Source organism: Andrena cerasifolii, chromosome 1 (assembly GCF_050908995.1).
Source record: "Andrena cerasifolii isolate SP2316 chromosome 1, iyAndCera1_principal, whole genome shotgun sequence".
NCBI classification, from domain to species: Eukaryota; Metazoa; Arthropoda; class Insecta; order Hymenoptera; family Andrenidae; genus Andrena; species Andrena cerasifolii.
The window spans coordinates 13,038,826-13,059,640 of record NC_135118.1 but is presented as its reverse complement, the minus strand read 5'-3'; the positions used below and the strand labels follow the sequence as shown (position 1 = coordinate 13,059,640).

General features: G+C 37.4%; 1 protein-coding gene and 1 long non-coding RNA gene across 8 annotated transcripts in view; one reads left to right on the top strand and one right to left on the bottom strand.

Annotated features, from left to right (window-relative positions):
• Amph (amphiphysin) overlaps positions 1 to 20,815 on the bottom strand; it is an 80,897-nt gene that overhangs the window by 19,981 nt on the left and 40,101 nt on the right. The gene's annotated exons all lie outside the window — the stretch shown is intronic.
• Positions 6,710 to 9,351, top strand: LOC143372829 (uncharacterized). The gene is made up of 3 exons (XR_013086371.1): positions 6,710 to 7,184; positions 8,452 to 8,531; positions 8,612 to 9,351. It is a non-coding gene; the product is annotated as an uncharacterized LOC143372829 (long non-coding RNA).

Genomic DNA, 20,815 nt, shown 5'->3' with positions numbered 1-20,815 from the left:
CCAGTTGCATTTTAAAGCTCGCTCGGCTTAACGAAATTGGCGGTGTCGTTGCGTGCGTAGCTACATATCGATGGAAAAACAGCACAAACCATAATGGCACGATAGAGGAAGCCTTTGAACCATTGTTCGTCATCGACCGATAAGACCAGAAGACACGTTTTTCCTTGCCTCGCAGCACGAGTGGCGCTCGAGTTAAAAGAACGGGGGGACACGTCAAGAAGATTTGTTATACCTGAGGATGTAATTAGGGTTACGTCACAAAAGAGCGATACAGATGTGCAAAGTGTGAAGTGCACCGGTCAATGTGTACTCTGCACCGTTCAACCGTGGAAAAAACGAGACTGCAAAACGGTTCCGTGCTCCCGTTTCGTCATACGTATTGTTCGAACGCGCCATTCCTATATACTATGCTGCTTTATGAATGAGGAGACATAAGAATCTGCCCCAGATACGTTTGGACTTGCAAATCATTCAGCCGAGTGCTTTCGTAAATTGTGGCTTGGAAGTTTTTCCTTTAAGTGCTGGATCGAGTGGCGATTCCACTTGTTCTTTTAATAAAATGTCATTTCATATTCTACCAAATGTTCGCTTTATTGCTAACTAGTGATTGTAGCAATTTTTTAAGTTTGCAGTAGGTACATGTTAAGGGATCGTAAATTAAATTACGTAAGGGTAATTTTGGCGACCCCCCCCCCTGGTATATAAATTCGTAAGATTTTATATTCCAATGTCCTGCCCTCCTCCCTTACGTGACTTTTTTACATTGCATTTTTTCAGTTACAAATTTATTTAAAGGTTCATATAATTCATTTAACTCGGTTTCGTGTGTGCGATGAAACATAATTTTTAAGCTACTCATATTGAAGATTAGGTTTAAAAAATATTATGTAAGACGCTACCTGAAAGACCCTCCCTCTCACCTTTTATAAGGAAACATAAGAAATTCGTGACCCCTCCCCAGACTTTGGTCTTACGCAATTTAAGGACGACTCCTACACAAAGAAGGTGCTATAAAACATGAGGTAAGGGTTAAAACAGCAAAGTCTATTTCCATTTCGGGGCTAACTGGGAGCTAACTGAATGATAATTAAAACACTAGTGAATACTAATACCGTGAATTGATTTTCGAAAAAGTCACATTCTTTGAATGACTTCAAAATGAAACAGGATTTCTGTTTGCAAGCTTTTTCGTGATTCCTGAGTAACGATTTGGAGAATTCAGAGGAAGACAATATTCTTCTTTCTGTCTCCCTTAGTTGACCCTTCGACCGGAGGTGCCTGGGTCTTTTTTGACCCAAGCGTCAAATAGTAATTAAATAGAGAAAACCGCAGAAAACGAAGAAAATGATTTATCCTAAGAATAAGTAGTCAGCACGGGTCTAAGAGGACCCAGGCATCGATTTCTGTCAGATCGCCCGAACCGTTCACCGCTCAAGGATTAATTCTTTGCCTGCACATACTTGGTGTGGGCTATTAAAGCTTGATTCAGGCTACATACTACTTTCTTTTTTTATATCGCTATTCACCTCCTCATAAGGGGATCTGAACGATCTGAACGAACGCTTTTTGAACGGGGCCGAGCTCAAATCATAGAGACTAAATACTAACAATTTAAATACTAAACAAATCAACATGTCTTTGCGTTATTTCTGACATAAATATAATGATAAAACTGCAGACAAAAGGATTCACAGATAAACATATAAAAAATTCACACAAATAATATTATTAATAAACACGTGAATTTTTATTTTAATTTAGTAACCATATGTGTTAAAAATGGCTAAAGAAAAATATAAATAAATAGCAAAGAAACATCAGAGGGTGTACTACCTCCACAGTGGTAACAAGAAACAAATGACATTTGCATTCTTTTGCAACGGACGCAATTTTGTAATATTAGTGACCAGCTAACTCGTCTTCGCCGGTTAACAGGTTAAACATTAAATCTTCAATAAGGTGAATGTCCCAATTTCTGCTCATTTAAGAGATTACTCGTCGTAAAGAAGGTGCACAAAATTTGTTTGCGATGAAAATTTGCAGAGTAATTGATTAATTCTTTAATAATAAATCAACCAATTCAAAAACTATTTAAGAAAGATATTTCAAGATGCTTAACTATTAGTAATTTGTAATTAAATATATAACGCTCTAAATGTCCTTATTTCTGCTCATGAAAAATAGCGATGTATGTATTGCCCCAAGCTCGTGCAACACTCGCGTAAATGTTTAAATAATTTAGAATTATTTTCTTGCAACTGTAGTACAAACGTAACGCATATAATAATAAGAAAAATACGAAATGAGCAGAAATGGGGACGTGAGCAGAAATTGTAATCTTCTTTCAAATAAAAGTTCGCGATAAAGCAAACAGAAATAAATATCCTTACACGGCAACGCTTCAGGATCAGTCACTGACTGTCCAATGTCCACGAAGTAAACCGACGGTTGCTGGCCGTCAGCTGGGCGGATCCCCAGTGTATCCACCTTAAGGCGTCAAGAGACAGATAAAACGTCGCAGTCGGAACAAAGTTCGGCGTGGGTACCATCATGCCGTGCAATAAGGCGTGACGTTACGAAAGGATGTATGTACAGTGACGAAACAATAACCATCGACCGCGGAGAAATTTCGCGCTGCGAATGTTGCATGTTCGATTCGCACCTTCCCTTCCGACACCTGCTAGATAACAACGCTAATAATAGGGTCATTCAAATCAGACGTTGTGACGCAACCGCCACGCGCATTTCGTAACAACGATCTTTAAGATACAAAGCGTTAGATAAAATGGAATCGGGTTGGAATCGTTGGAAATCTATCAAGTGCCCATTACTCGGTACCTACTAATTGCCTGATAAATGGGCGATAAATTATCGAATTCACAAGCTTCTTGGTGTATCGATTAAAGTGACCCTATTCTGGTATATGATTGAGATTTAAACAGGAATAAACAACAAACTTTATTTTACAAGCACATAGACATGTGTGACTATGAATTCAGAATCTTTCAATACATAGGAAAAAATTGTCTTGATCTCTGCTTTCATAAGTTTCATTAAGGTTTTAGAAGCATTCTTTATTAATAATTCTATGTATATACACTAGGACAGTGGTTTCCAACCTGTGGGAAGTGTTTTCTGGGTAGTTGTTGTCGTTATTGTTAGTTGACGATTCTTAGCACTTATTTTAATATGGTTATATTGCCACATTCTATTAACCCTTCGTTGACTCACCTCCTTTTTCGATCAACTTTCACATACTGGACAGCTCACACCCAGAGTAATCTTTGAACGACTGTCATTTTCATCTAAAGAATTTAATCGTTATGAAAATAAGCACGAGTCAGTTTCAAGGTCTCTAGAATGTATTCCAATAGTTTTTTCAGTGAAATTTTATCACGGTTTTTGTAAAAAAAATCTAGATTATTAGTAGGGAAAAACGAAAAATCTTCAAAAAATTGTTATGTTTACAAATTTCAGTATTAGAAGCTAAAAATCTACAGAGTCGTTGTTCAGATGATATTTTGAGAGAATAAATAGTTTGTTAGTCGGCTTTGGAAAAAAGGTATTTATTTTGCATATAGAAGGTAGACTATTTCGGTAATAGAAAAAACAGAGATATTCCACGAATATCCACGATATTCTACATATTAGAAAAGGTACAGGCTTCAAAATCAGTCAAAATCAGCTTATGGATGGCCCACACCTAGAGTGTCAACGAAGGGTTAATGATGTAACACCGATTTTTCACAAATTAAGAAAAGAAAAAGCTGGTTACCTAGATGTCAGCACACCCATCGCACTAAATAAGATAATTAAATATATACAAGTATCTTTAAGTATCTGTATTTATAATTAAATATTATTAAGTTAGAATTATATTCTCAAATTTACCTATTTGTAATGTGTTTTCCTTATCTTGTTAAATTTACATTACTTTATATGGGGGAAGAGGGGGCGTAGGTTATTGGAATATTATAAAAGGAGGTCACGACTCAAAAAATGTTAGGAAACACTGCACTAGAAATTAATTTAATAAAAATAGCAAGTACCTATTTACTTATAATCCTTTCCTACACATAGTCATTTATTAAATTTAGTGTGCTTTACAGATAATGTAAATATTAGCTATCAGTGTTTTTATATTAATATACCACAAGTTCCGAAAAATTCCCGAATTTAGTAATTAATTTCTAACCAGTTAATCGATCGAAAAAAGGCTACGTTAAAAAATTGTCACTGGAAACGTATTCCTACAGAAACGTAAGGAAACTAAAGCAAATCCTACGTAGCCATTTACGTGATGATTGCAGCAATTAAATGTAAATTGAACCGCGTGACGTGCAAATCTAGAGACGAGCCGACGTAACAAGAAATGGATTGACATAAAACCAGCATGCGTCTTTAATAACCCTGTACGATCGGCTTAAAAATATCGCGCCAACAACCATAAACTACATAATCAGTTATTACTTACTCAGGATGCATTAAGACTAGGCTAGGTCTGTAATTATGGCTCTTATGAACTTAATGAACGACTATTAATTAATCGAAATAATGTTTACATACATTTATTCGGGGCGGAGCACTTCCTCCTCTAACGATTGCTAGAACGATATTTTTAAGCTCATTGCATAGTAGTTGATGGAACAAATTCAATCGAGTACATAAATGCTGAAAATCTTCAAACCGTATTAACCCTTGAATCGTTGTTTAAAAATTGTGGGACTGATATATATGTTCTATCTTGTATTTTGAAATGGAAAATATCGATTTTTTTTTATATATAATCCACAATTAATTTTTGAAGAGAATGTTTGATTTTTTGGATCTTCGGTTTCTAAACCAAAAACATTGAAACTACTGTACTATCAGGAAAACTACGGATTTTGCTAAAAAAAAAAAAAAAAGTAAATATAAATAGGCTATAGAATTTTACGCACTTTTAAAATGAGTGGGAGGTAAAGGGTTAAGTAGGTTTGTCAAGCAGATAGAGACTTGTTTGACATAAGACCAACATTTTGATTATTTAATCGATTGAAGTTTTCCTCAGAAAGCATATGGTAGTTGAGAGAAAAGTGTAGTTCATCTCAAAAACTAATTATAAGCTTAGGGGCACATGACTTATCTAATTTATTATATCCTTTTCATGTTATATATATAATAAACCAAAAAAAAACATGAAAAGGATATAATAAATTAGATAAGTCATGTGCCCCTAAGCTTATAATTAGTTTTCGAGATGAACTACATATAATGATGAACTATATATATATATAATAAACCAAAAAAAACATGAAAAGGATATAAGAAATTATATATATATATATTATTACTGAATAACATGAAAAATATATAATAAATTAGATATATTTTTAATTGCTAAGCGTTACAGCGTCTCATCCAAGACTTCTACATCACATTTTTCATTTTAAGATATTTCTACTTTCGTCTGTATTAAAAAGTACAAACACAAAAGATTGGCTCAGGTTTCTCAGGTCCTTCACTCAGACTTCCATAATTACATACTGGCACACATGTGCCCGAGATGCGTGGAAACGTGTCCGTTTTGGCGACGCTCGCGGTGCAACAAGCTAGCATATTGGAGGAACGCCAAAATCCGAAGGAAACCGTCGAAGTTCGTCAGCCCTCTGCCGTTCACCTGTTAACCCTTTTGACCCCAACTTATTCGCTCGTCAATCGACCACAGACCTTTTGCTCGATACTGTCTTCATTAACACTTTCAGTGACGCAAGGTTTTCAGAAATGCCCCTTCAAATCGATCAGACCCCTCCGAGCCGTCGCTTCTGCCGACGAAAGATTAGCTTAACTCTTTAGTTTACGGCACCTAGATCTCGTTGAAGGAAGAATATCCTGTTTTATTTCTATCGTTAAAAATGCTCTGAATTTTTATATTTTTGTATAAATTTTTTTTTCTTTTTCCACAGGTTAAAATGCACAAAACTTGGGTATAGGAAGAGCACAGTATAGATTCTGAAATCAATAATCGAGTTCTATGAATCACGAATTCGTTCACTTGTACAAAGTTTAATGATGTCAATGCGTGACTTCATTTCAAGCTTCGGTATGCCTGTGAAGCATACGTGGAGTGCGCAGGGTTAAGGCGGATTCACACATATCAGTTCCGTGACGGTTCACTGCTATCAGTGTCTATTTGTTTCATTTTCACAATCAGTAATTGTCACGGATAAGCGTGAACTGCTCCGTTCCGAAACAGGGAAACGATATTTTTACCACTAGAGTTTATACAAAACCGACATTTAAAAGAAAACTTTTCGAATTCCAGTGTTCTAAGAAAACCGGTTCCCGATTTTTTACAAAAAACTAAAACAGTAAAAAATATGTATACTTATTTAAAAAATTTCAGTGCATTTGATATTTATGGAATTAAAAAATATAAGAAAATAAAATATACTCTATCTGTATAAAACCAAATAAGAAAAAACTAAAATAACTAAAATCCGTATAAAAATTATAAATCTTTATTTTTATTTAGTATTTTTCTTCTGGAAATTTTACAGTAAACTTTTACTACAATATCCTTGCGCCCGAGGCGATTTAAAGTGAAAATGCGAAGGTTTTTAGTTAATTAATTAATTCATGTTTACATATTAATTCTAATATCTAAAACCGATTTTCGAATTTTATAAATTTAATTGAAAAACGGTTTCTAAACCGGGTTTTTGTAAACGGACAAACCCTATTGACCACCGACGCTGACGGCACTGAACCGTCACGGACCCGATGCGTGCGAGTCCGCTTTTAGTCGTTTCTCGTTCGCTCGCTGGCCGATGGTCCCTCTCGTTCCGCGGACGTCTTCTGCACGCGGTACGCTCGGATCAGAAATCGAAGAGCGTAATCCGCGGTGGAACGATGGAAATCGCGCGTACGCCGATTACGTAAGCCCGTTACCGACGTCTATTTGCGGAACGGTCGTCCGTTCGAAGGTGAGAGGCACGCCGACCTTCTGTAGACAGTGTCCCGCTGGAAGCCAAACTCTTCCAATGGAAGGAACTCGGTCTGAAATAGTGGCGGCGAGTGGCAACCCACGAGGGGTGAAGGGGGCAGATGTTCCATCCTCGAACCAAGTTCAGGCACTTTTCTCGAGATTAGAAGCCACCCATGGGGATGCAAACCAGGTGGATATATTTTTTCTCCATGTCTGGGTAAGAGAAAATCGAGGTGGCGCTTTTTTCAAGTTGCGTTAAAAAATTTTAAGTTTAAATTCGTATATTAAAGTTTCGATGTTGCCGTAATAAAAAAATAAGTAAACACTGTAGGATTTTATTGGTGTATCGGGAATATAGTATTTTTACATGCTATAACTTTTTCTAGCAGTATATAGTACACTAGACAAAAATATAGTAGGTGCAATACTAGATATTATAGTGGTGGGAGAGAATGGAGACGATAGGTCTTTGTATCGAGTTTGTCATTTGATACTAATGTGTTGACATTATATGGTTGACTAGCAAAGTACACGTGCTTCGCTACGGTAGAATAATAATTAAAAGCAACTTTTATATGCCTTTCCTTCTAAGTAATTTCTCTATGTAATTTCTGTAAAGTAACCTTTGTATAACGAATGCACTATTTAAAAATTAACCCGGCGTTGAACAGGCGGGGTCTCACAGACTCCAGATTTTAAATTGAGTATAACTTTTTAACAGCGTGGCAGTGTTATTTAGTTTGTTCATTATATAAGCTATTTAGGCGGTATATTTTTGTTGAAAATTAAAGATGTTTAATTAGTTAAGTATTTTTGGGTAATAAAAATTTAATTAAAGATATGGATTTCTATAAAACACTAAATTAATTGCGGGGTCTGTGGGACCCCACCTTACTACTCTTCTTACATTTCCCCACGTTACCAACGCCGGGTTATGACGCCCCATGTCAATGTACATTTAGTACGTCATGTTACCACATCAAGATTTGGCTCTTTAAGGGCTGATTATTGCAAAATTTAGAAATTCGTTTCTAGGCATTTGTGTTATTAGGCTAAAACCAAGTATCGATATTAAATCGGGCTGAAGAGATTTTCAAGAATTCGTGAAAACACATTTCACCCTTTTTCACCCCCTTAGGGCAATATCCTGAAATTGGGTTTTAGGCATTTCTGTGGGTAACCTTTGTAAGTAAAAACCAAATTGATATCTAATCGGGCCTAAGAGATATTATGGAGTCCGAGAAAATACATTTTACCCCTTTTCACTCCCTTGGGGATGGAATTTCAAAAAAAAATTTCCTTAGTGGGTGCATACATCATAAAAACAATGTACCTCCCAAATTTCACGTTCCCAGGTTAAATGTTTTGAGCTGAGCATTGATGAGCCAATCAGCTGGCCAGTCAGAGCTTCTTTTTTTATAAATATAATAATAAATAAATAAAATATGTAGATAGATGATTTTTGTTATTGTTGGGCTCGTTAGAAAAGCTGGAGGGGTTGGTAAATAGGAAAACGAGAAAGTTGGTGCAGTTGAGTGGACTCGAAACGGCAGCTAATATATATGTATGTATTTTACTTTCTTATAGCTTTCTCAGTTCCGTCAGTTGTGCTTGGTATGTTTACAGTCAATGCTTTTCCAACAGAATTCACGCTGTGACTCTCTTTGGTTTGGGCATGCGCATTGGAAACTTCAATATTGCACCTAGGAGTATGTTGCTACGATAGAGAACATTTACATCGACCCTCTCGATCAAGCTCATAGCACAGCTGAGACTACTTAACATGTGTAACCGTTATCCGACATCTTGTGCAATAGACAAGAAAATATGGGATACCTGTAACAATTCTTCTAGCTTTCCTGTTGTACTAGACTATTCGCTGTGTACAAAAGTACGAAGATCGTCCAAAAAGATTAAAATAGGAAATTATTTCTATAATGTCATAAATAAATTATTTAGTTAAATTAAATTAAATTATAAGAACTGACGTGAAATATTTAAAATCAATAGGGATAAATAAAATAAATGTAAAATATATACTGTAAGGTACTGTCAGAATAATTATAAATCCTCTAATACTTATAAATCATTTCCCTTATCTAGTGATTGATAAAAAGTTGGTTATAGGTGTAGGAATCGAGGCATGAGAACATATTTGGAAGTTTTTAAAAATTTCAGTGGCAATTTGATACAAAAATATATATGTATGTGCTGAATTAACAATGGAAGTATTGTATAACATACAAAAACATGCAATTAAGAATACAGAATCTATAATTATATTTTCCCTTCATTTCGAAATATCCAGTGTTACATTAATTATCCTCAGTTTCGAAAAAGAATCATGTAAAATCGCGTAAGCAATATTTTCACCGTGATTATCGAACTCGTGAGGTGAGAATTACATTTTTATGAGAAATCCATAATTAAAATCGGTGATACATCGTTAAATTTGTTATTGTATTTATCATTATTGTATTAATCAATGTTCGTCGTATCTATACAGGGCGTATCATAATACACCCATTTTCCTATCATATAAACCCACTTTATTCTTCTTTTTCTTAATATTATTTGACAATCATTTTTAGGAATTGATTAAATAACGTCAATAATCAATTCCTATTTTAAGAACCCCATTAATTACCGGTATCCGCAAATTTTTTTAGCATGTCTGAATACACAAAACCTAACATGATTACCCACTTCAGAGAGACACAATTTTTGTCACGCCGCGTTCGACGCGTGTCCCGTTAGTCAGTTAACATATCTTGCACTACCAGCAGGAACAAAGTATGTATAAGCCCATTTACGCTAAAAGCTGACCTGCATATGCAATGACTGCCTTCACTCCTCCATGTTAATTTGCTTTCATGCGAATGACAACATACTGAAACAGGCTTCTGATCACTTGTGGCACCCCTTCCTACAGCTAGACGCGAGTAATTGTATTCCGTATCACACTCAATTTTATCGCACGTGACTTCCATACTTATTGCCACTAAGATATAAGATTTTTATATGAAACAGTCGAACCTCCAGTATTCGAATTAATAGGGAGAGGAGCAGTCACTTTCCTCGTGGTGTTTGTTCTATATTTCAATAAGAACGACACAAGCGATAGTGTAATGTACTGACCGATAGTGTAATGTTTACTTATCTGACTATCTCTGCAAACATGAATCAGAGTAACTACTTCTGAGCTACGTAAACTACTGCTGCTTAAATGTAAACACTGTGTCATCCCTGCGACCCATCGTCATGTTAGCTAATGCGTCACCTCCCCAAAATCCTGCAGTTCTGCCTTATTTCGTCATCCCTTCTCTTACATTCCTAAACCTTCAAAACCCCTATTGCATTCCCTTCCCTTATTCGCGAGCATTACTATTTCAAAAGCCACCAGTCTCAGTCACGGAATCCAGTTCGAAACAGTTGAATCTCCAACATCTTTAATTTAGTTGAATAAATATCTTCATAAATATTATTCATAAAAGGTAGCTCAATTATCCTTGTGTCCATTACAATAGTATAAAAATGAAAAATACTGTAAATGTGCTATCATAGATCATCTAACTTTGTATATTGTTGCTAATTTTGCGGTACTCTCGCCATTTTCTAGCTTCTGAAGTATCTCCTGTTTCGTTCCAATCGTTAATGTATAATTATTACACGCTTAATGTTAATTTCATCCTAAAGTAATGTGAATAGTGTTAATTTGGATAGTTATTACATAGAAGGAAATATTAATTTAACCTAGCTCAAGGCCAAAGAATGCACTTGGTTTACAAAAACAGTATCTAAACTCTTAAACCAACCCATCCCTCGCACATAAGTAGGGATTTTATAATTCTTAGCTGTTAAATCTATTGAACATTTCGTTTTCTGCTGCACCTACTTTATATTTTCTTTTCCTTTTCCTTCGTTCTAATTCTTTTTCTAGACTTCTCAACTACCTTACAACCTTTCCCTTAAATCTACCCTCTATTCCGAGCGTTCTAAAGCTGCCGCCCGTCGAATATTATTGGTACAATTGATATAAAAAATATTCCATTGATATAAGAAAATGTGCGTGTGCCTTTACAGTTTTGCACACTTAACCCTTCGTGGTCACTGCTTATAATCACAAGTTGGTCACACGGGGTTCACTGCACCCCAGCGTCATTTTTTGAGTTACCATTTCCGTATTTTTGAATCTTTTAAGCTTTCACTGAAAATTGTACATTCGCAATACTTACACAGTCGTGGTCTTTTTCTAGAAATGCAAATTTTGATATGACAAAATGTGTAGTTGAAAATCAGCGATTTTCCACGCTTGTGAGGAAAAACCGATTCTCTTAATATTTTTTTTATTTTTATTTTTGCGATAAATCCCCTTTGAAAGACGTAAAGGCGCGACATATCAATTCGATAATTGCTCTTGGGGTGCAATACACCCCGTGTGACCACGAAGAGTTAATAAACTTCGTTGGGCAATCACGAGCAACCTTATTCTATTAAAATTCTCATCACCCCTATGCCTGATGCCCCCTAGATAATTCAAACGCCCCCCAGGGAGGCGGTAGCGCCCACTTTGAGAAACACTGAACTAAACCATAGATGGACAAAAAGTCGATAGCATACGACGGCCTTAAGTAGAAGGCAACAACTCATTTCTTCCTGTCTCGCAGTTCTCAAGCAAAATGTGTTAGAGCCAACAGCGAGCTGTTCTCAGCGCAAACGGAAAAACCTTTCGAGCCACGCGCAACAGGATGTAAAACAGAATACGGGAGTTGACCCGAACTACTTTTTTCTGTTTCCGTTTTGGCGCGAGCTCAAGGAAGCTCGCGGAATAGTCCTCCCTCGTTTTCAGTTCGCGCCTTCCAGCGACCGAAGAGCGCGTCACACGCAACAATGTCGTCGGACAGAGTGTAACTTGGTTCGAGCGAGCTTATCGTCTCCAAAATAGATGGTCCTCTCCTAAATTTATTAATAGACGAGCGGACGTCCCGAAATCTGCGGTTGCACCGCTATTATTGTGCCATGATGGCCCCGTTTCGCCATTTCGTAGATGCTTATGCACTCGGGCGCAGTCAAGATGTAGAGTTTCAGCTTGCAGGCACATATCGCAAAATCAAACGTCTCGTGCAGCTCTGCACACTTTTTGGGATTTTTACCAAACTCCTCGCTAATGCACAGGTGCGTGGGTGTGCACGGTAGAACCGCCCATTATTGCAATTTAACAGGGAGAAATGATCGTTGGAATAAGGGAGTTTTGGTGAATATACTTGCTACGTTAATCTGACGCAGAGTTGGGCGTTATTCGAAATTTTTGTCTCTCGGTATTCTCGACTAACATTTTATTCGAAATATTTAATCGAAGATTACTTATTATATAAAACTTCACTCGAATAATGCCCAACTCTGGTCTGACGTTGGAAATTCTATGTTGCAGATGAAGCGAACTAAAATTCTGAATGTGAGCAGCAGAAGTGTACAGAATAATTTAAGGCATTTCCAAGTATTTATTAAATTCTCACGCAGCATTAACCCGCGTCATCTGAACTTTACTTCGACAAGTCAACTCACCCTCCTCAGTTACCAACAAGGGAAGATCCCGGACCCGAAAATTCAAAAAATTCTGGAACTTTGTGAATATGTAGGGGATTTCCTCCTGAGTACAACGCAATTTTTTTTGCTGACGAAATTTACTCGAGGGGCGCGAAATTAACCCCTGAAAATTCGGCTATTTTCCGATTTTGTGTTATAACTCGCGAACTGTAAGAGATAGAAAATAAATTTCCAGATAAAAGTTACTTCTTTTAATTAGATCTACCATTTGGTGAAAAAAAATATTTTACAGTTCACGAGTTATAACACAAAATCGGAAAATAACCGTATTTTCAGCGGGCAATTACACTCCCTTAGAGTGAATTTGAGCAGCAAACAAAAATTGCGTTGTAATCAGGAGGAAATTCTCTACGTATTCACAAAGTTTCAGATTTTTTCGAATTTCCGGGCTCGGAAGATGTTCCCTTGCAAGTTAACCAAAGCCAGGCCCTTCCATCGACCCTTCCTCCACTAATCTCGACGTCGCGAAGTAGATTGGAGGAATTAGAAACTAATTATTACATTTTCACGCAGCATTAACTCGCTTTATCCAATACAGAAGTGCCCTCAAAGTCTTCCTCAGTTACCATGTTAACCAAAGTAAGGCCCTTCCATCCATTGACCCTTTGTTCACCAATCTCGCCGCGATGAAGAAGGTCGCTGGGACTACCAACTGTTCATTAAATTTCCACGAGGCATTAACTGGTTTCGTGCAAGACATTTCGGTAGTTGGAGTATTTTCAACTGGCTCAACTCGTCCTTCCCAGTTAACGGGATAATAACACCTCTGAACGAAAGTGAGGCCCTTCCACGTGTTGGACCTTTGTCCACTCGTTTCGCCATTGCAAAGCGAACCGAGGAGACCACCAGGAAGGGACGAGGAGCCGGAATGTTGGCGCGAGGTTCGGACATCAACCTCGGGCAGACAGCCCGCTTTTACACGAGCGTCCAATCCATCGACCATTTGCGGACCGTAATTCGTGATCGTGTACAGTGCCGCCCAAGTATGGTGTTCCGAAAGGTTATCACACTTTCAGCAAGATTCCCTCCCACGCCATTATCTTTGTAGCTATACACGCACTTACATGTATGGGTACGACCCGAAAGAAAGCAATAGCCGTCGAGGAAACCACAGATAGTGGGTATAACACATTATACAGGGTGGGGCACTTGAAACGATCACATTCATCCACGTCAATATTATCTGCCCAGAGAAATGGGTCAAAGTCGCATGGTTTAATCTGACCCGGACCATGGTAATCTATGGTGGTTACATTAGGGTCGCCAACTTTCATTTTACGGTCAAATGTGATAAAAAATATAGTACAATATGGAAATATACAGTACTTTGCAGAGGAAAGTGGTACAAAATCAAACTAAACGTATATTTTTTGTGCAATCTGCATTGCTAATTAATTTACTGTCTTTAACAAATATGTGGAAGGTTTGGGTGCACTGAAACTCCAAGCTAACATATGTAACGAGGTCGTTTCTTATGAGAGATAGACTGGCACCGTTTCTCTCTCCTCGCGACTTCATTTTCATTATAGAAAAAATCCTCTCCGTTAAAGTTTAAATTCGCAAATTAAAGTTTTGATGTGCCCACAGAATAAAAAAAAATAAAGTGAACATGTGGAATTTTATTGATGCGTTGGAAATATAGTCTAGACAAAAATGTAGTGCAATACTATATATTCTAGATTCGCAAATTAAAGTTTTGATGTACCCACAAAATAAAAAAATTAATAAAGTAAACATGTGGAATTTTATCGATGCGTAGGAAATATAGTCTAGACAAAAATATAGTGCGATACTATATATTCTAGTACAGTTGGTAACTCTAGGTTGCATTCAGGAAGAATGTGCACTTGCATTTTGCTATAAGAAAGATACATGTGCTCATTTAAAAATCAAAGACACCTCCTTTAAATTTGTGCAATTCCTTTAGATAGGCAGATTTTGTTTGGCAGAAAAGTTTGTTCATTTTAAAACCATGTGATGGTCACAATTTATAGAATATATCGGTAGCTGGGTGCGCAAATAGTGTATGTCCACTGTTAGCGGTTTTGAGAGAAACAGATTTAAACATGCAATGGTACGTAAGATTCAGGGACATATAATGAAGAAAAATATTATTTATGACAAATTTATGAAGTAGATATAAACGTGATTTTTATACAGCATACAGAAACAGTCAAGAACTATTTATTGCACATAAAAACTCGAATTTCACAATAAGTGTGACATGCAATATTTTTGCACAGGCCATCGATATTATAATACTTAGAAACGTAGATGCACAGATCACTGGATGGGGAAAGAATGTACCATGAAAGGAATGATAACAGATGATACGTAATGGAGAAAGCAGGAATGAAAGGAATAACTGTAGTTTTGTGTTACTCTTTTGGTATCGTTGGCTTTAACAGGCTAAACAAGGGCGTTCACTTTGAACTTTCCTTCCTCTCTTTTTTTGAATAATCAGCTTCTGCTGATCCAATCTGTGTTCATTTAATAGTACCTATATTCATTGAGGTGTTACCAAGCAAAATTTAGTTACAATATTTTTTAATACTGTGAAATAAAAGAACAATGGGATGAATAAAGTAAAACAGTGTCGCAGCCTAGGTACATAGCTAAAAGTCTAAACTTTTATTTCTAAATAAAATGACTGTTGAAATAAAAAATATCGTCTCTCATCTTCCTAGTTTCCCAATTAACAATAAGGAATGAAAGCACATATTCGGAACTAATACCTGCGTTCATTAGCATACCTATATTATCTTATTCCATAATTACCAAACAGGACATTGCCATTTGTCACAGGCTTATCGAACCGATAAATGAATGTACACATACCGACACGCCTACCTTTGGCAGAATCTGACGCGATACCACAGCCGTTCGAACAAAAGCACGGATTGCATCCTCAAACAGCTAAAATTTGTTGCATTCGCGATAAAACGAACACAGTGTAGCATCGCCTATGCTATCGCCTGCCGAGGATCTTCACAACCTATCGGTAATGAATATCAAACACCTTGCTCTGGTCGCTAAAACAAAACCATCCCAGCCATTCGCGAGAGCAAGATCGGTTCGTAATTAACCGTATCTTGCGCAAGGGAGCCGATAAGCCAAAGTCGACGAGCTAATTTCACGTTGCTGCACCGTTACGAAAAAGGAAACCAGCGCCATTATCGAGCACACCTATTCGGCTGATACTCGGCCTGACTACTCGATAGAATAGGATCAGCAAACGCTCGACGATGGGACAAAAATTCGAGGACGAGGAAACTGAGGCGAAGGAGGGGTCCCCAGTTAGTGGAATGGAGTTGCTAGTGAAAGCTTGGGCAGACAATGCATCGGATTTTGGTAATGATAGCAAGGGATGCCTGAAATGACAATATTACATCTGTAGAGTGATTACTGACCAGAGTAAGCAGCGATTTCTATGCCACTGGAAAGATCTCGTCAAGACGAATCGATTGATACCATTTTTAACTTTAAAGTCGAGTGGGGTGAAAATTGCCACGAAGTTCGAAATTTCACGGTTTTGAACAAAAGAAGCCGGTAGTAAAATCCCACCTGGTTTGAGGATGGTGTAAGTGAGATAGTCCCGCAGGTTAAGGTGTCAAATGTACTTCACGACCTTATAATATTTCAGCTTGTATACTTTCTTTATTACAAAATGTATCAAATGAGATAATATTCCTTCTTATCTCTAAACCAGTGCCCCGCAAGCTTTCTCACCCTCGGCGCACCTAAGCCCTTCCCAAAATTCCACGGTGCATCGCAAGAAAAAATATACAAAACATATAGAAGTTACAAAGTGTATACAGAGAATTTAAATTTGTTTTTGGAAAACTGTGTTAAAGAAAAATCTTAAGCTTTTCCTCCTCGTAGAGGCATTGCGCCGCGGCACACTTAGCATCGTCTTGCGGCACATCGGTTGCGGAGCACTGCTCTAAAGGGTTACCTAATTATGTCCACGGTTGGAGCGAATGCATACAACAATAATACATGCAACAACTGTCCTAAGATATTTGATCGGGGGTGCATGTGCAAAATTTGAGCCAAAACGGTGACCCGAGCTTCTTGACTCTCCCTGTGAGACCTGCTCAGGTGGCAGGTAAAGCGATATCTCTGAGGGTAGAAACCACCAATTGCGTTCCCCGTCACCTGTTAGAAAACTGCACTTATTTGGCCAGATTCCTGCACACACCAGGACCTTAAAGTATGCATGTACTAATTTTCAGAATGTATGCTGAATACGTCCCTAGGGTCTTGAGGGAAGACACTCAAGGGCGCAACCCTTGACTCTGGCCCCTGCTGCATTTACGACACCACTGTATCTCTGCAAGGCGCGATACTAATGTCCAGAACGTATGTTGAATACGTCCCTGGGGTGTTGACTTGAGGGAAGACACTCAAGGGTGCTATCGACTTTACCCCTTGCTACCTTTACGTCACTATATCTCTGCAGCACTTTCAGACTATGCGCTAAACTGGCCAGTGGGAAGCAAATTAGAACGAAGGGGCTTCGGGTGCACAAGTTTCGGGTGAAGTGTCGCGTATGGTTAATCCATGTTAAGTGTAATAACACGTTAAGTGCATAGGACGCACTACCCAACATTTTGTGAGAAAATCGAGTTCAAAGTTTTATCTGAAACCTATTTCAATAACTAATCGCACAAATAACTAAAAATTCGTAAAATTGTGTAGATGTGTCTGCGATTAGTACATAAATTGCGAGCGAGCTACCACCCCGATTTAATTACAATTTTCTCCTTGCGTATGGGCATGCATCGAGGATTTGAGAAATTACAACTTTGAATTTCATTTTCTCGCAAACTTCTGACCAATATACCCTATGCGTATATAATTAATAATTATACACACTGTGCACTAGCTATGCACACAATTTGAGCCAAATCGCTGAGCCAAACTTTGTACCCCAAGTGAGATCTTAGTTGAGGCATTGAGAGCAGAAACGGACTAACCCACATTTTTGCAAAATTGAGTTAATACTAATTATATAAAACAGGAAGAAATAATTTTCTTTCAATGTGGGTTAGTTCGTTTTTGTTCTTAATGCCTCACGAGGGAAGATCCCGAACCCGAAAATTCAAAAACTTCTGAAATTTTGTGAATATGTAGGGGATTTCCTCCTGATTACAACGCATTTTTTTTGCTGTCCAAATTCACTCCAAGGGGGTGAAATTAATCCCTGAAAATTCGGCTATTTTCCGATTTTGTGTTATAACTCGCGAACTGTAAAAGCTAGAAAAAAAGTTTGAAGGCAAAAGTCACTTCTTTTAATTAGATCTAGCATTTGGTAAACAAATATTTTACAATTCACGAGTTATAACAGAAAATCGGAAAATATTTGTTTACCAAATGTTTTAATCTAATTAAAAGAAGTGACTTTTGCCTTCAAACTTTTTTTCTATTTCTTACAGTTCGCGAGTTATAACACAAAATCGGAAAATAGCCGAATTTTCAGGGGTCAATTCACACTCCCTTAGATTGAATTTGGGCAGAAAACAAAAATTGCGTTGTAATCAGGAGGTAATTCCCTACATATTCACAAAGTTTTAGAATTTTTTGAAATTCCGAGTTCGGGATATTCCCTTATCATTTCCCCTCTACATTATCCTTGTTGTCGATCATTTTACAGTTTAATTTACGACCACGCTTTGTTTATACCATCAACAGTATCTATACCGAGTTATCCACTATTCAACAAAGGAACGCACTCGACCAGCACGACGGCGGACGATGGAGCGATGGAAGGATAGAAAGCGTGGAAAATATTTGGGAAACGCGAGGAATGGAATGTGAAGCAATGCTGCGTTTCCAAAGGAGTCGGTGTATTAGTTCGGGCCCCTTCCTTTCTCACCTTGACCAGGCATCTCGACTCGGCTGGTCGAGCTAACGGAACCATCTCGGGACGTTTTGTCCATCTTTCTTTCGTCGAACCAGCCGCCTCAACTTGGGCTTCAGGTATGCCGAAACAGCTGACCGACAACTGGTGCTCGGCCTCTCCCTCAGCAGACACGTATACACCTCAGGTCGTGGTGCTGGCCTTAACATTGAGCTGGCAAAATTGGGGGCCATTCAACACTGTTTCGAAGGGGACTCCGCGAACTTCCATAAACTACAATCATTCTCCGCGTTTGACCTTTAGGTCGGTTGGAACTTTGCATCGGAATCACTCGAGTTTCAGGGTCTCAATATTCTTGTTGGAATTCTTGGGACAGTGAATGGCAGGGACCCCTTTTTGATGGTGGAAACAATTCTTAGAAATCTTGTCGTTCATTGGTTGAACTGTTTTTTAGGTGGCTTTGGGATTTTTCTTACTGCTATTAGTGATCGTAGCGTATCTTTTCCAGTTATAAATATTCCAGTGATCGAATCTCAGGATTTGTAGTAAATATTACTGAATGTATGCAGAACGTGGACCCGAAATTTTGTACTGATTCTGTTTTTGTACTGAATCTTTTTGTACATGATTTCAGAGAACCGTATAATGTAAGAATGATTAAGAACAAAGTAATATAAACATATTCTGTTTGAATAAAGCGACTTTTCACAAAATATATCGATGTATATTCATCATTGAATTTTCATGTACCACATGCAAAATAGAAAATACTAATAATAAAAAATTTGGAGACGGAACCGATTCTTAAAATCGATTTTCTATACAAACTTAATTGCACATTTTCACACTCCTTTTCCATTAAACTAGGAATCCCAACCTACTCTTCACAGATATAATGTAATTTCATTAGAAGCACAAGTTTATTTATTTATTTATTGTTTGTAAACGGGAAGGGGTTCCCTTTGGTGTACAGGAGTAAGAGGGTACATATTACAACAGAAAAAAAAACCAAAAAAAAGACATAAAAACAGGTGATGCAGGGTACATAAAATAATTTGACTGAGAAGCTCCGGTAATCGAAGTAATCGCATTAGTAAAGCGCAGAGCTAAAAATAGAGGAAAGCTGATGCGTATCACAGTACATTATTTAGAATATTCAGATGACGTTTGAGTGCAGAATGAGATATGGCGAGTCAGATTTCGTGACAAGTTACAGATTTGCAAAAATGTCTAGACTCATATTACCAATGAGTGTTTTAATACCAATTATTCCATATTACAAAGCACTCTGCAAAGAATTGCAGATTTTATTCGTCCCAAGTTGGATAAGGATAATCCCCAAAGAAAGGCTGCTTATGTAACGCCTGTCCAACCTTGGTGATTAATGGGTCAACGGTGTACGGTAAAGGCGTGTATGTACTGCAAAACCTGCAACTTCTGTTATGTACTTACTCCGCGGAGTTCCATCGAACGCGGTTACGATAAATATTCGGGCAGATCCAGTCAGACTTCCGCATTCTCTTTGAGCCCAGCCCCGACCGCAGGATTCAAAGGATGCGTGGTCTGTGCGATACACGGAATCGTTATTAAAACGAGCATCGCCCGGTATCGCGTTCGTTATCGCCGCCAGGTAACGCCAGCTATCAACTTACTATCCCGTATCCCACTTTCGATGTTCGCGAATGTTAATGTGCCATAGACTAATCCTATTGGTAATTTCAGGAGTTTGAATGGAAATTATAGTATTCATTATGCACGCCATACGCATTTGCGGCTCGACTGTTTATTATATTATCTAATTATAAAATTTCGTGCGCCAATAGTTGAAGGCTGTTGAAAAATTTTGAAATATTTACAAGTACTGGATTAGGGCTGTAACGAATATTCGAATAATCTAAGTATTCGAATAATCTAAGTATTCGAATAATCTAAGTATTCGAATAATCTAAGTATTCGAATAATCTAAGTATTCGAATAATCTAAGTATTCGAATAATCTAAGTATTCGAATAATCTAAGCATTCGAATAATTTCTTCGAATATTCGAGAATTCGAATAATTTCTTCGGATATTCGAGAATTCGAATAATTTCTTCTACTATTCGAGAATTCGTATAATTTCTTCTACTATTCGAGAATTCGTATAATTTCTTTGAATATTCGAGAATTCGAATAATTTCTTCTACTATTCGAGAATTCGTATAATTTCTTCGGATATTCGAGAATTCGAATAATTTCTTCGGATATTCGAGAATTCGAATAGTTTTGTCGAATATTTGAGTATTAGAATGCTCCTAATTATTTAAATATTCGAAGAAATTATTCGAGTATTCGAATGCTCCTAATTATTCAAATATTCGTAGATATTATTCGAATATTT